We start from the raw sequence: 12,156 nt of genomic DNA on the forward strand, positions 1-12,156 counted from the left end.
TCGACCGTTGAAATTTGTCAGGAAATGACTTGATCTGCAGAATAGTCAGTCAGAGCAAAGATTCAAGCACGTCAATTATTGGAACAGGTAATTCTGGAAGCAATTTAAGGGATAACATTTGCAAATTGATACACGATTCAACCTCCAGCATTTCTCTCCCTCTCCCTCTCCCCCCCCCCCCATCCCCCCCATCATTCAGTGGTACTAATCTCTGGAGAAGTCGAATGAAAACAAGGCTATAGAACGCTGATGTGCAAATCCTCAAATAGCTTAAAACAAAAGCAGAACCCAGATAACATGAGGTCCGAAGCTAACAATCGGATGAGAGCGCTGAAGATAGACACAAAACGCTGCAGCATCTCAGTGGGGCAGGCAGCATCTCTGGAGAAGGAATAGGCGGCATTTTGGCTCGAGACCCCTCTTCAGACTCGCGAGAGGGGTAGTTGCAGAATTCCCGTTGGAGAAAGGTTGAGAACTTCTTCAAAGTTAGATACAGCTTTTAGCCCTAACGGAATCAAGGGATATGGGGAGAAAGCAGGAACCAGGTACTGATTCTGGATGATGAGCCATGATCATATTGAATGGCAGCAGTGCTGGCTCGAAGGGCCGAATGGCCTACTCATGCACCTATTTTCTATGTTTCTATGTCAGCATTCCTAGAGGAGATTTCACAGTTTAGCAGACAAAATGGTAGGAGGGGACTGCAGATGTTGTTTTTCAGCGAAGATAGACATAAAAAGCTCCATGCAAAACGTATTGAAAGCAGAATAGTGGCGCAGTGGTAGAGTTGCTGTATTTTTGCGCCAGACATCCGGGTTCGACCCAGACTACGGGTGCTCGTCTAGATGGAGTTTGTACGTTCTCCCCGTGACCTGCCTGGGTTTTCTCCGGGTTTTCCACACACCAGACAGGTAGGTTTGTAGGCTAATTGGCTGTTTACAAAAGATGGCCAAATCCAAGGAGAACACAACTCAGCCGGTCAGGGAACATGTCTGGAGAACGTGGATAGGTGGTGTTTCAAAACCCAACCGTGCCAATCAGTGAGTCTACTCTCAATCTGTAGGAAGGTGACATGGACCATCATCGACGGTGCTATTGACCAGAACTTACTCAGCAATCATCTGCTCGCCAAAGGCCAGTTTGGGATTTTGAAAGGACCACTCAACTTCATCACAGCCCTGGTCCAAACCTGGATCAAAGAGCCGAACGTTGGAGGTGAGATGAGATGTTACCTTTAACATCAAGTGAGCACCTGACCAACTATAGCTGCAAGGAGCCCTGGTGAAACTGAAGTCAATGGATCTCATGGGGGAAAAATGCTCCAACGATTGGAGTCGTAACTCACGCAAAGGAAGATGGTTGTGTTTGCAGTAGGTTAATCATCCAAGCACCAGGACATCTAGACCAAACAGCAGCTCTTCATTACAGTACCTGACAAACTAACCATCTTCAGATCTTCAATTGAATGACACCACAGCAGAGTGGCCCAGTGGTAGAGTTGCTGCCTTACAACACCAGAGACCCTGGTTTGATTCTGACTATGGACGCCATCTGTACAGAGTTTAGTTTAGACCTTCCTTCCATCACAAAGTCAGGAGTAGGGATCTTCTCTGATGATTGTACAACCTTTAATTTCATGCATAACTCCTCAGTAAAGTGATATTGCCCATGCCAGCATGCAATAAGACGTGGACCTTCAGGATCGGACTGATACAGTGTCCTCCATAATGTTTGGGACAAAGACCAATTATTTATTTATTTGCCTCTGTACAATTGCATCCTATTTGCCAAAGGGCCTGTTTCCATGCTGTGTCTCTAAACTAAATTAAACATACACCATTCATTTCCTCTTACCTACGGCACCGTGTAGCAGCTAAAACAAAACACAATCATTCACTTATAATACCTCCCTAACCCATGACCAACAGGAAGGAGAAGGGAGGCAGGTGAATGGGAGGAGCATTACCATGTGTTCATCATTCAATAGACAATAGGTGCAGGAGTAGGCCATTTGGCCCTTTGAGCCAGCACCGCCATTCAATGTGATCATGGCTGATCATCCCCAATCAATACCCCGTTCCTGCCTTCTCCCCAGATCCCCATTAAGAGCCCTATCTAGCTCTCTCTTGAAAGCATCCAGAGAACCTGCCTCCACCGCCCTCCGAGGCAGAGAATTCCACAGACTCACCACTCTCTGTGAGGAAAAGTGTTTCCTCGTCTCCGTTATAAATGACTTACTCCTTATTCTTAAACTGTGGCCCCTGGTTCTGGACTCCCCCAACATCGGGAACATGTTTCCTGCCTCTAGCGTGTCCAAACCCTTAACAATCTTATATGTTTCAATGAGATATCCTCTCATCGTTCTAAACTCCAGAGTGTACAAGCCCAGCTGCTCCATTCTCTCAGCATATGACAGTCCCGCCATCCTGGGAATTAACCTTGTAAACCTACGCTGCACTCCCTCAATAGCAAGAATATCCTTCCTCAAATCTCAGCCAAGGAACCTCCTGTCCTATCTGGGACTTCGATCCCAGCATATTAACACAATCCTACACACACTAGGGACAATTTACACATACACCAAGCCAATTAACCTACAAACCTGTACATCTTTGGAGTGTGGGAGGAAACTGAAGATCTCGGAGATAACCCACGCAGGTCACGGGGAGAATGTACAAACTACGCAGACAGTACCCATAGTCGGGATCGAACCTGGGTCTGTAAGGCAGCAACTCTACCGCTGCACCACTGTGCTGTCCTAGACGGCATTTTTTTTTGGGGGGGGGCTTCGAGGGGGTGGGGTAGCTTCTCAATGCCCATACTATTGGCGAATTGCTCTAAGTCCAGTTGCTGACGTCCCAATGAAGTCGAGATCAGCCGCCTTACCCAAGCCTGGGTTCCACATTTTTGAGTGGACCTCCGGAGGGAATTACAAGCGCGCTCTCGTAATTCAGTGCAGATTAGAGCATGCTAAACTCTCGGTTGTCGGAAAATCGGTGGTGTATCTGTACACCATCACTTTCTCAAGGGCAAAAAGATACTGAACTTGCCAGGAATGGCTAGGTACCAAAATATATATCCAAAATATTAAACTTTAATGTAGTATCAAGTCTGTTGTTAATATTCATTCCTTCATTGAGAAAAAGGCTCAGTGATATGGTAGATCAGATTTATTCTGGAATAAAAGGGAACATGCTGGATATTTGATAGGAGGAATGCTGGAGGTGGAATGGAGACCAGACTGACGTTTATAAAAATCATGAGGGGCATAGATGGGTTGACAGTCAGAACCTTTTTTCCCCCAGGCTGGAAATATCAGACCAAAGGGCATAGCTTTAAGGCTAGAAGAGAAAGATTTAACTAGAGATATTTGGCAGGAGTGGGGGGGGGGGGGGAATGGATGGGTGCCTGCAACATGATGCCAGAGAAGGTGCTGGAGATAGACAAGGTAATAGCATTTAAGAGGCTTTTGGATAATCATATGCAAGGTCATAAGTGATAGTAATAGAATTAGCCCATTCTGCCTATCAAGTCTACTCCGCCATTCATTCATGGCTGATCTATCTCTCCCTCCTACCCCCATTCTCCTGCCTTCTCAACATAACCTCTGACACCTGTACTAATCAAGAATCTATCTCATCTATCTCTGCCTTAAAAATATTCACTGACTTGGCCTCCACAGCCTTCTGTGGCAAATAAATTCCACAGATTCACCACCCTCTGACTAAAATATATATATAGTACATATAGGAAATGGAAGTATATGGATCATGTGTAGGCAGAGAATAGTTTATCTTCGCATTATGGTTGGCCGAAGGGCCTGTTCCAGTGCTGTACCTTTCCAAATTCTATTTCACAGCAAATTCTATTTCACTGCTGAGGAGAGAGATACAGAATTATGTATTAGGATGATGACTCTTGTTTCACTTTCCATTTGCCTGACTGGAAAATTTCCAGCATTTTCAGTTTCTATTTCACTTTCCAGTTTTCCAATCCTGGTATTTTCTCGATTATGCAGAAAGACAATACATGGTTACAATCCAGCCATCCACAGTGTACAGATACATGATAAATGGAATAACGTGAAGCTGGTAAAGACCGATCAAAGATAGTTGGAGGGTCTCCAATGAGGTAGATAGTAGTTCAGGATATAGGTGGTGAGAACATGTCTATTAATTTGCACGCAAACTCCCATAACAACAGTCTGAAAGTGAGCTAATCCCTTTTATTTTTTCCACCAAAGATGAAACAAATTCAGACTCGGACTGTAGCAAAGTGTGGAGTCATGCATTTTAGTAGTAGGAATAAAGGCATAGACTATTTTCTAAGATATCCAAATCTGAGGAAGGACATTATTGCCATAGAGGGAGTGCAGAGAAGGTTCACCAGACTGATTCCTGGGATGTCAGGACTGTCTTATGAAGAAAGACTGGATAGACTTGGTTTATACTCTCTAGAATTTAGGAGATTGAGAGGGGATCTTATAGAAACTTACAAAATTCTTAAGGGGTTGGACAGGCTAGATGCAGGAAGATTGCTCCCGATGTTGGGGAAGTCCAGGACAAGGGGTCACAGCTTAAGGATAAGGGGGAAATCCTTTAAAACCGAGATGAGAAGAACTTTTTTCACACAGAGAGTGGTGAATCTCTGGAACTCTCTGCCACAGAGGGTAGTCGAGGCCAGTTCATTGGCTATATTTAAGAGGGAGTTAGATGTGGCCCTTGTGGCTAAGGGGATCAGAGGGTATGGAGAGAAGGCAGGTACGGGATACTGAGTTGGATGATCAGCCATGATCATATTGAATGGCGGTGCAGGCTCGAAGGGCCGAATGGCCTACTCCTGCACCTAATTTCTATGTTTCTAAATGGGGAGAGAATCCAGATATCGGATGTGCAAAGGGACTTGGGAGTGCTGGTGCATGATTCCCAAAAAGTTAATCTGCAAATTGAATTGGTGGTATAGAAAGCAAACTCATTGCTAGCATTTATTTCAAGAGGGCTTGTATACAAAAACAGCGATGTATTGCTGAGGCTCTATAAGGTGCCGGTAAGGCCACATTTGGAATATTGTGTGCAATTTTGGGCACCATATCTGAGGAAGGATGTGCTGGCTCTGGAGAGGGTCCAGAGGAGGTTTACAAGAATGATCCCAGGAATGAGTTGATTAACCTACAATGAGCTTTTGTCAGCACAAGGCCTGTACTCGCTGGAGTTTAGAAGAATGAGGAGGGGACCTCATTGAAAAGTGAAAGGCTTGGATAGAGTGGATGTGGAGAGGATGTTTCCACCAGTTGGAGAGTCTAGGACCAGAAGTCATAGCCTTAGAATGAAAGGATGTTATTTTAGGAAGGAGATGAGGAGAAATTTCTAGTCAGAGGGTGGTGAATCTGTGGAATTCTTTGCCACAGAAGGCTGTCGGCTGTAAATATCCAAGTCAGTGGATATTTTTGCAGCAGAAATAGATTTTTTGATTAGTATGTTAGTGTGTCAGACGTTATGGGGAGAAGGCAGGAGAATGCAGTTAGGAGGGAGAGATAGATCAGCCATGATTGAATGGCTGAGTGGACGATGGGCCGAATGGCCTAATTCTACACCTATCACATGGCTATGCAGTGTGTTCAATTTCTTATCTGAGAAGGCACCTGAAATGGTTCGGCACTTAATATTTCACTTCTGAGCCAAGAATGAAAAAGACTGTTCATTTACAGATGCTGCCCGACCTGATGACAGTTTCTAGTATTGTATCTGTTTAGAGTCAACTTTTCAATGCTACTAATATGCCCTAAACACTAGTCCCACTTGCCCACGTTTGATCCAAATCCCTCTAAACCTTTCCTATGCACCATTTTTTATCTGTCCAAGTGTCAGAGGGTGGCGAATCTGTGGAATTCATTGCCACAGACAGCTGTGGAGGCCAAGTAAATGGATACTTTTAAGGCAGAGATTGATAGATTCTTGATTAGTACAGGTGTCAGGGGTTATGGGGAGAAGGCAGGAGAATGGGGTTGAGAGGGAGAGATAGATCAGCCATGATTGAATGGCGGAGTAGACAATGGGCCGAATGGCCTAATTCTGCTATCAGTTATAAAGTGTTTATTAAATGCTGTTATGATACCTTCTTCAATTATTTCCTCTAGCAGCTCGCTCCATATATCACCACACACACCGAGTAGAAAAAGTTGCCTCCTAGGTTCCTATTAAATCTGCTCCTGCCAGGCAGAAAGTACAAAAGTTGAAAACATGCGCCGTAAGTCTCAGGAACAGCTTTTTCGCCTTTGAGATCAGGCTTCTGGACGGTCCTTCAATAAGTATGGGTACTGTCCGATTCACCTCTACAGAATTTCGTTTGAAGATTCAGCGTGGAAACAGCCCCTTCAGCCCACCGTGTCCACACCAACCAGCGATCCCCACACATTAACACTACCTACACACACTAGGGACAATTTTAGATTTATACCAAGCCAATTAACCTACAAAGCCGCACGTCTTTGGAGTGTGGGAGGAAAACGAAGATCTTGGAGAAAACCCACGCTGCCACGGGGAGAACGTATAAACTCTGAACAGACTGCACCTGTAGTCGGGATCGAACCCGGGTCTCTGGCACTGCAAGGGAGCAACTCTATACCTACGCCACCATTATTGCCACGGAATTGATGCGCTACAATGCCAAGAACCATACTCACTTTGTATCTTCCCCTTTTCTATTTTTACAGTAGTTGAGTAAACTTAATTGTATTTATGTATTGATTTATCTGTTTCGACTGTACAGCATGTAAAACAAAGATTTACGCTGTATCTAGGTACAATAATAAGCCAAAACACAAATCCTTCTCACCTTAAAATCAGGTTGTCTAGTTCTTGATTCCCCTAACTAGCGTAAAATATTCTGTGCATTCATTCTATCAATTCGCCTCCATGTCCATGATTTTATGTACATTTATAAAAACCATCTCTGAGCCTCCTACGCTCCAAGGAATAAAGTCCTAGTCTGCCCAGCCTCTCCTTATAACACAGGGCCTGCAGTCCTGGCAGCGACCTCGTAAATCTTCTCTGCACACTTTCCATCTCAATGACATCCTTCCTTTAGCAGTTGGGTGACCAAAATTGAACAATGAATCCTCGTACATTTCCTTGACCATCGTCTGCTTTGATTTGTTCTTTTTACACCTTACATGCTCTTTGAACCCTTCCATATCTCTAGTTTCCCTCTCCCCTGCCTCTCAGTCTGAAGAAGTCTCGACCCGAAACGCCACCCATTCATTCCTTTTCTCCAGAGACGCTGCCTGTCCCGCTGAGTTACTCCAGTATTTTGTGTCCATCTTCGGTGTAAACCGACATCCGCAGTTCCTTCCTACAAACGTTTCGAAGGACGCTCCCAAGTCCCAAGGTTTTATTTCAGGAATTTGTTGTATTTTATGGAGATCTTTCACTGGGCCAAATGCAAACGCTACGCGACAAATGTAAAAGGACCCGGTTGGTCTGCAGTAAGTAGGTAGCGCCTCCCATGAACCAGTCATCAAGGAAGCAGAGGGAGGAAATGCAACTTTTTAAATCGTTCATATCCCCGCGGTGGAGCTGCTACAATCTAACGTGCTGTACAGAATGACAGCCGAAACAGCCAACTAGAAACACATTACTGCCAGAGCACCCAATAGGCAAGGGTGGTAGGAACACAATTCCCACCCTATCCTCCTCCTCCCAAGATTTGGTTGTCTTGCCTACAACGTTCAAAAACGTGGTTCAAATAATTTCACAAGACCTCCAGGGAGCGTCACCAAACCGCGCAATCTAAGTCGCAGTCGATGGGAAAAGTTACCATTCTAAACACACACACATAGAATAAAACTTTAAAATCTTTCAACAGCAGCCGGGAATAACATCCATGCGTGTTTAAATTAAGTTAGGGAAACGGGTGAGGGATGCAGTTGAGTTTACTTCTCTTTCATAAAATAAAGCGTGAGGGAGAACAGCATGGTTGCCAACGCATTAGATGAAAGAGTCACTTACTACTATGCAAATATACAAAGCAAAAGGTTTTTACAATTGCACCGCACCAACTGTGCCACGTCTAAAAATTGTGTAAAGTTTCATTAAATATGAGGCGACAAAGTTGCACTAATCAGAGGATATATCTTTTAAATTACCAGATAAACACAAAGCTTGATTTTAAAAAAACAGAATATGCAACTCTTCCCAACAACATGCTAAAGCTTCATAATACTTACAGGATTTTCAAAAACGTGTCCAAATATAAATTGTGCCCTTAAAGCTCTATTGCTGGATCTGAGACTGAGCTTTTCGCCTTTATTTTTTTGATAATGACTCAGTTTTGTTTGTGAAAAAAATGACTATTGCACATGTAGGATTTCAGAGCAGGCTCTCTCTCGCTTTTGAGGGCAGAAGCAGCCTTGAAATTAATTACTGAAATTTATAAAAGTCAAAATTACTTGTCCACAAATGATTTTTTTTTTTTTTAATAGTCCTGTGTGGACGCACAAGTCTCGTGTGTTTCCAACTGAAATCCTCTCACCCTCCCTCCACTGAAAAAAGCTATAGTGAAAATGAAAGACACTCCCATACGCGTGTGAAGCACCAAAATACAGGCCCCATCCCCTTTTCAAACCCATGCCTGCTGTAAAGCAAAGAGAATCAGGCAACTTACCGAATGGATCACAAATCCCTTCTGGAGATTCGCCTTAATTTGAGTAGTGGATTATTTCAGATGAAGAAAAATGACACACACACACACACACAAAAAAATATTCCCTTCGCTCCTTCACAATCCTGGGGCGAAATGGAAAGTCTCTTCTTTGGTCTTTAGCGAAAACAGTTGGCAACAGTTGTTCCGATAATATTTTGCTTTCTCGTCCCCCTCCTTTCTCCTCTCTTTACAGAATTGCAGTTGAAAATAAATTAGCTCCTTGATGTGCAAACTTAAAGATGATGCGCCTTTTCCTTTTTTTTCCCCCCCTTCTCTGTTTCTTTAATCTCCCTGCAAACGGTAAAGCTTTGAAAACGCAATTGAATAGGCTGAATATATATTATATTATCGCGGAGTGAATGTGGGGAGCTTTTTCACTACTGCTCGTCTTTTCCCTCACAAAAAAATCCAACAACCGGTTGCAACCAGTTCTTACTGGGAGATTCCATCTTCATGTAACCAGCCGAAAAAAGACGGAAATGCACGAAGCGCTGCCGAAGCCTTCGTCCCTTAAATCCTTTTTACAAAAACCATATATTGTTCCAGTTAATAAATGTCAACATGTGTGTCATTACATTTGTTTATTTTGTGGGGTGGAGGGGGAAATATTATTGATCTCAGTTGCAATTTGTTTGGGGGTTTTTTTTCTCTATTCATTTAATAAGAGAAAATACACATACACCACTCCCCTTTCATAACCAACGCCTGCTGAAGCTTGATGGTTGTTGTTTTGCCCCCGTACTTATTGTATGATATTTTTTTAGTGGGAGATGGGTACAAATCATTTCATATGATGTACTGGGATACAAATGAATCTTATGGGGCGGGAGTTAATTTGTTATTTTTTTCAGTCACATGTTTTGTTACATTTTTACCGCGTATACAATGTAGCAAACCGCCACGGTATTCCAAATTCCACACTTGCAGCTTATGTTTGTGAGTAATTATTCACGAAAAGGCAAGTGTTTTTTGGCTTTTTAAATAAAATATTGATTCAGTGCAGCAGACCTAGATTGTGCTGGTTGTTTGTACAAGCTATCACTACCCCATCCCGCGCTTATTTTGTGTGGTTCACCCCCCACCCCCCCAAACTGGTTAACGTAACCACCACTTCCAGAGATGAACAGGGAGGATTCACGTCAAGAATAACGCGAGAAATGGGATAACCTGTTGCAAGACGTGCGCAACGGGACACATGCCAGCAAAGATCTTCTCTGCTCTAAGATCCTTGCATGCCAGTCCCTTGCGTCCGTTCCCTGATGCTGGTAAGGTTGAATGAAAAGTTGGCGCATTGCAAACTCCCTCACCTTTCAACTGCTGCAATGCCAAAGTGGAACGTTCCATTCAATTATATTCAGTGGAGGTTCCTGAACGTTGCCCCAACACACATACCAAGCACGCCCCCAACTTGGGCAGTTGGGTTTTAATTAAGAGGCTCGCCCCACCAAGAACTGTCATGCAGTCTTTAGGAATCGAAGATCAACCCGCTGGATACTGTCGCAAGATTGCATACAACGTTGCTTTTGGGGGGAAACAGTTCCCTTTGAACAGCGCTGGTTATAACAAAAAATATATTGGCACGACTGGCTCGGGTGGGGTGGTTGGAGGAGGGAGGTCATGTGAAAGACGTGTACACCTTATCACATGATGGTTTGGAACGAGTGCTGCTTGAGGGTAAAAAAAAGACAAAGCGTGATGTTCTTTTCCTTTTTTGTGCATGTTTATTTTCGTTCGGAGATGTTTTGAAATCTTACCGCACAGCTTTCTTCCCAGGCGGCACATTCGAGGATAGTGGGGTTTTTTGTTTTTGTTTCATGCATTAACCCGCCCCATCCATCTGGTGGGGCACCACGTTTGTCGACCCGAGGGCAAACGCACTTCTCTGAATATTACGAAGGGAAATTACTTGTGATCATGTCCTTTGCTGAATTTAAGGTACCAAGGTCACCCCTCAAAGGAGGGAAAGGATAGTACCCCAGGGGGCCACATGAGTGGCAAGGGTGACACGAAAAACTGGAGTAACTCGGTGGGTCAGGCAGCATCTCTGGAGAAAAGGAATAGAGTGGCAAGGGTGCCGGGTAGTACAACGCTAATTGTTTTCTGTTTATTTTTTATTCTGAATAAAGTTAATTTTGATTAATAAAAAATAATTTAAGGAACCTTCTTAAACCATAAAATGAATTTAAGATATCTTCTTTAAAGATAGGCGCGAACACTATTATTGTTTGTTAATTTATTTATTTGTTTGCTTTTATGTGCATGTATATGAGTTAGTGTGTGTGTGTGAACTTTTTTTCCATTTATTGTTTACAGAGTACTATGTTTACATATTCTGTTGTGCTGCTGCAAGTGAGAATTTCATTGTTCCATCTGTGACATATGACAATAAAACACTTGGCTCTGGTATGACACTATTGAATGTATAGACACTGAGAATGAATGAAGACATTTTCACGGTTTTTGGTTGTTTATTTAGAGTCATAAGAGTGATACAGTGGGGAAACAGGCCCTTCAGCCCAACTTGCCCACACCGGCCAACATGTTCCAGCTACACTATTCCCACCAACCTGTCCTATCCTTGTACCTGTCTAATGCCCCTGTCCCACTTAGGAAACCTGAACGGAAACCTCTAGACACTTTATGCCCCACCCAAGGTTTCCGTGCGGTTCCGGGAGGTTTTTATCAGTCTCCCTACTTGCTTCCACTACCTGCAACCTCCGGCAACCACCTGCAACCTCCGGGAACCGCACGGAAACCTTGGGTGGGGCGCAAAGTCTCCAGAGGTTTCCGTTCAGGTTTCCTAAGTGGGACGGGGCATTACTGTTTCTTAAGTGTTGGGATAGTCCCTGCCTCAACCACCTCCTCTGGCAGCTTGTTCCATGCACCCACCACCCTTTGTGTGAAAAAGGTACTCCTCGGATTACTATTAAATGTTTTCCCCTTCACCTTATTAAACCCATGTCCTCTGGTCCTCGACTCCACTACTCTGGGCAAGAGATTCTGTGCAACTACCCAATCTATTCCTCTCATGATTTTATAATAAGATTACCCCTCATCCTCCTGCGCTCCAAGGAATAGACCCAGCCTACTCAACCTCCCCCTATAGCTCACATCCTCTACTCCTGTACTGGCAACTTTCTCCTAAATCTTCTCTGCACCCTTTCCAGCTTGACAACATCTTTCCTATTACACAGTGCCCAGAATTGAACACCATACTCCAAATGCGGCCTCACTGACGTCTCATACAACTGCAACATGTGGAGTATTCCACCCCACCCCTTCCTCAGCCATTCCTGGGACTTTCTGCTTGCTCACCTTATCATAGACTGTTTCTTCGGTAGTCTCTGCAAACCGAACTATCCAATCATATTCATAAGTTCTGGGAACAAAATTAGGCCATTTGGCCCATCAAGTCTAGTCTGCCATTCAACAATGGCTGATCTGTCTTTCCCTCTC

The 12,156-nt window shown here is 43.8% G+C and overlaps 1 protein-coding gene across 2 annotated transcripts in view; it reads right to left on the bottom strand.

The window, feature by feature from the left end:
- LOC116977208 (exportin-1-like) overlaps positions 1 to 9,165 on the bottom strand; it is a 102,044-nt gene extending 92,879 nt beyond the window's left edge. The window contains exon 1 of one of the 2 annotated variants that reach the window (XM_033027614.1): positions 8,662 to 9,165. The gene's annotated coding sequence lies outside the window, so the exon portion shown is untranslated. Of the gene's footprint in view, positions 1 to 8,224; positions 8,533 to 8,661 lie in introns of those variants that run through there. The other variant, XM_033027615.1, reaches the window with a different exon arrangement.
- Positions 9,166 to 12,156: the final 2,991 nt, after the last annotated feature.

The sequence above is a fragment of the Amblyraja radiata genome, chromosome 9 (assembly GCF_010909765.2).
Source record: "Amblyraja radiata isolate CabotCenter1 chromosome 9, sAmbRad1.1.pri, whole genome shotgun sequence".
Classification (NCBI taxonomy): domain Eukaryota; kingdom Metazoa; phylum Chordata; class Chondrichthyes; order Rajiformes; family Rajidae; genus Amblyraja; species Amblyraja radiata.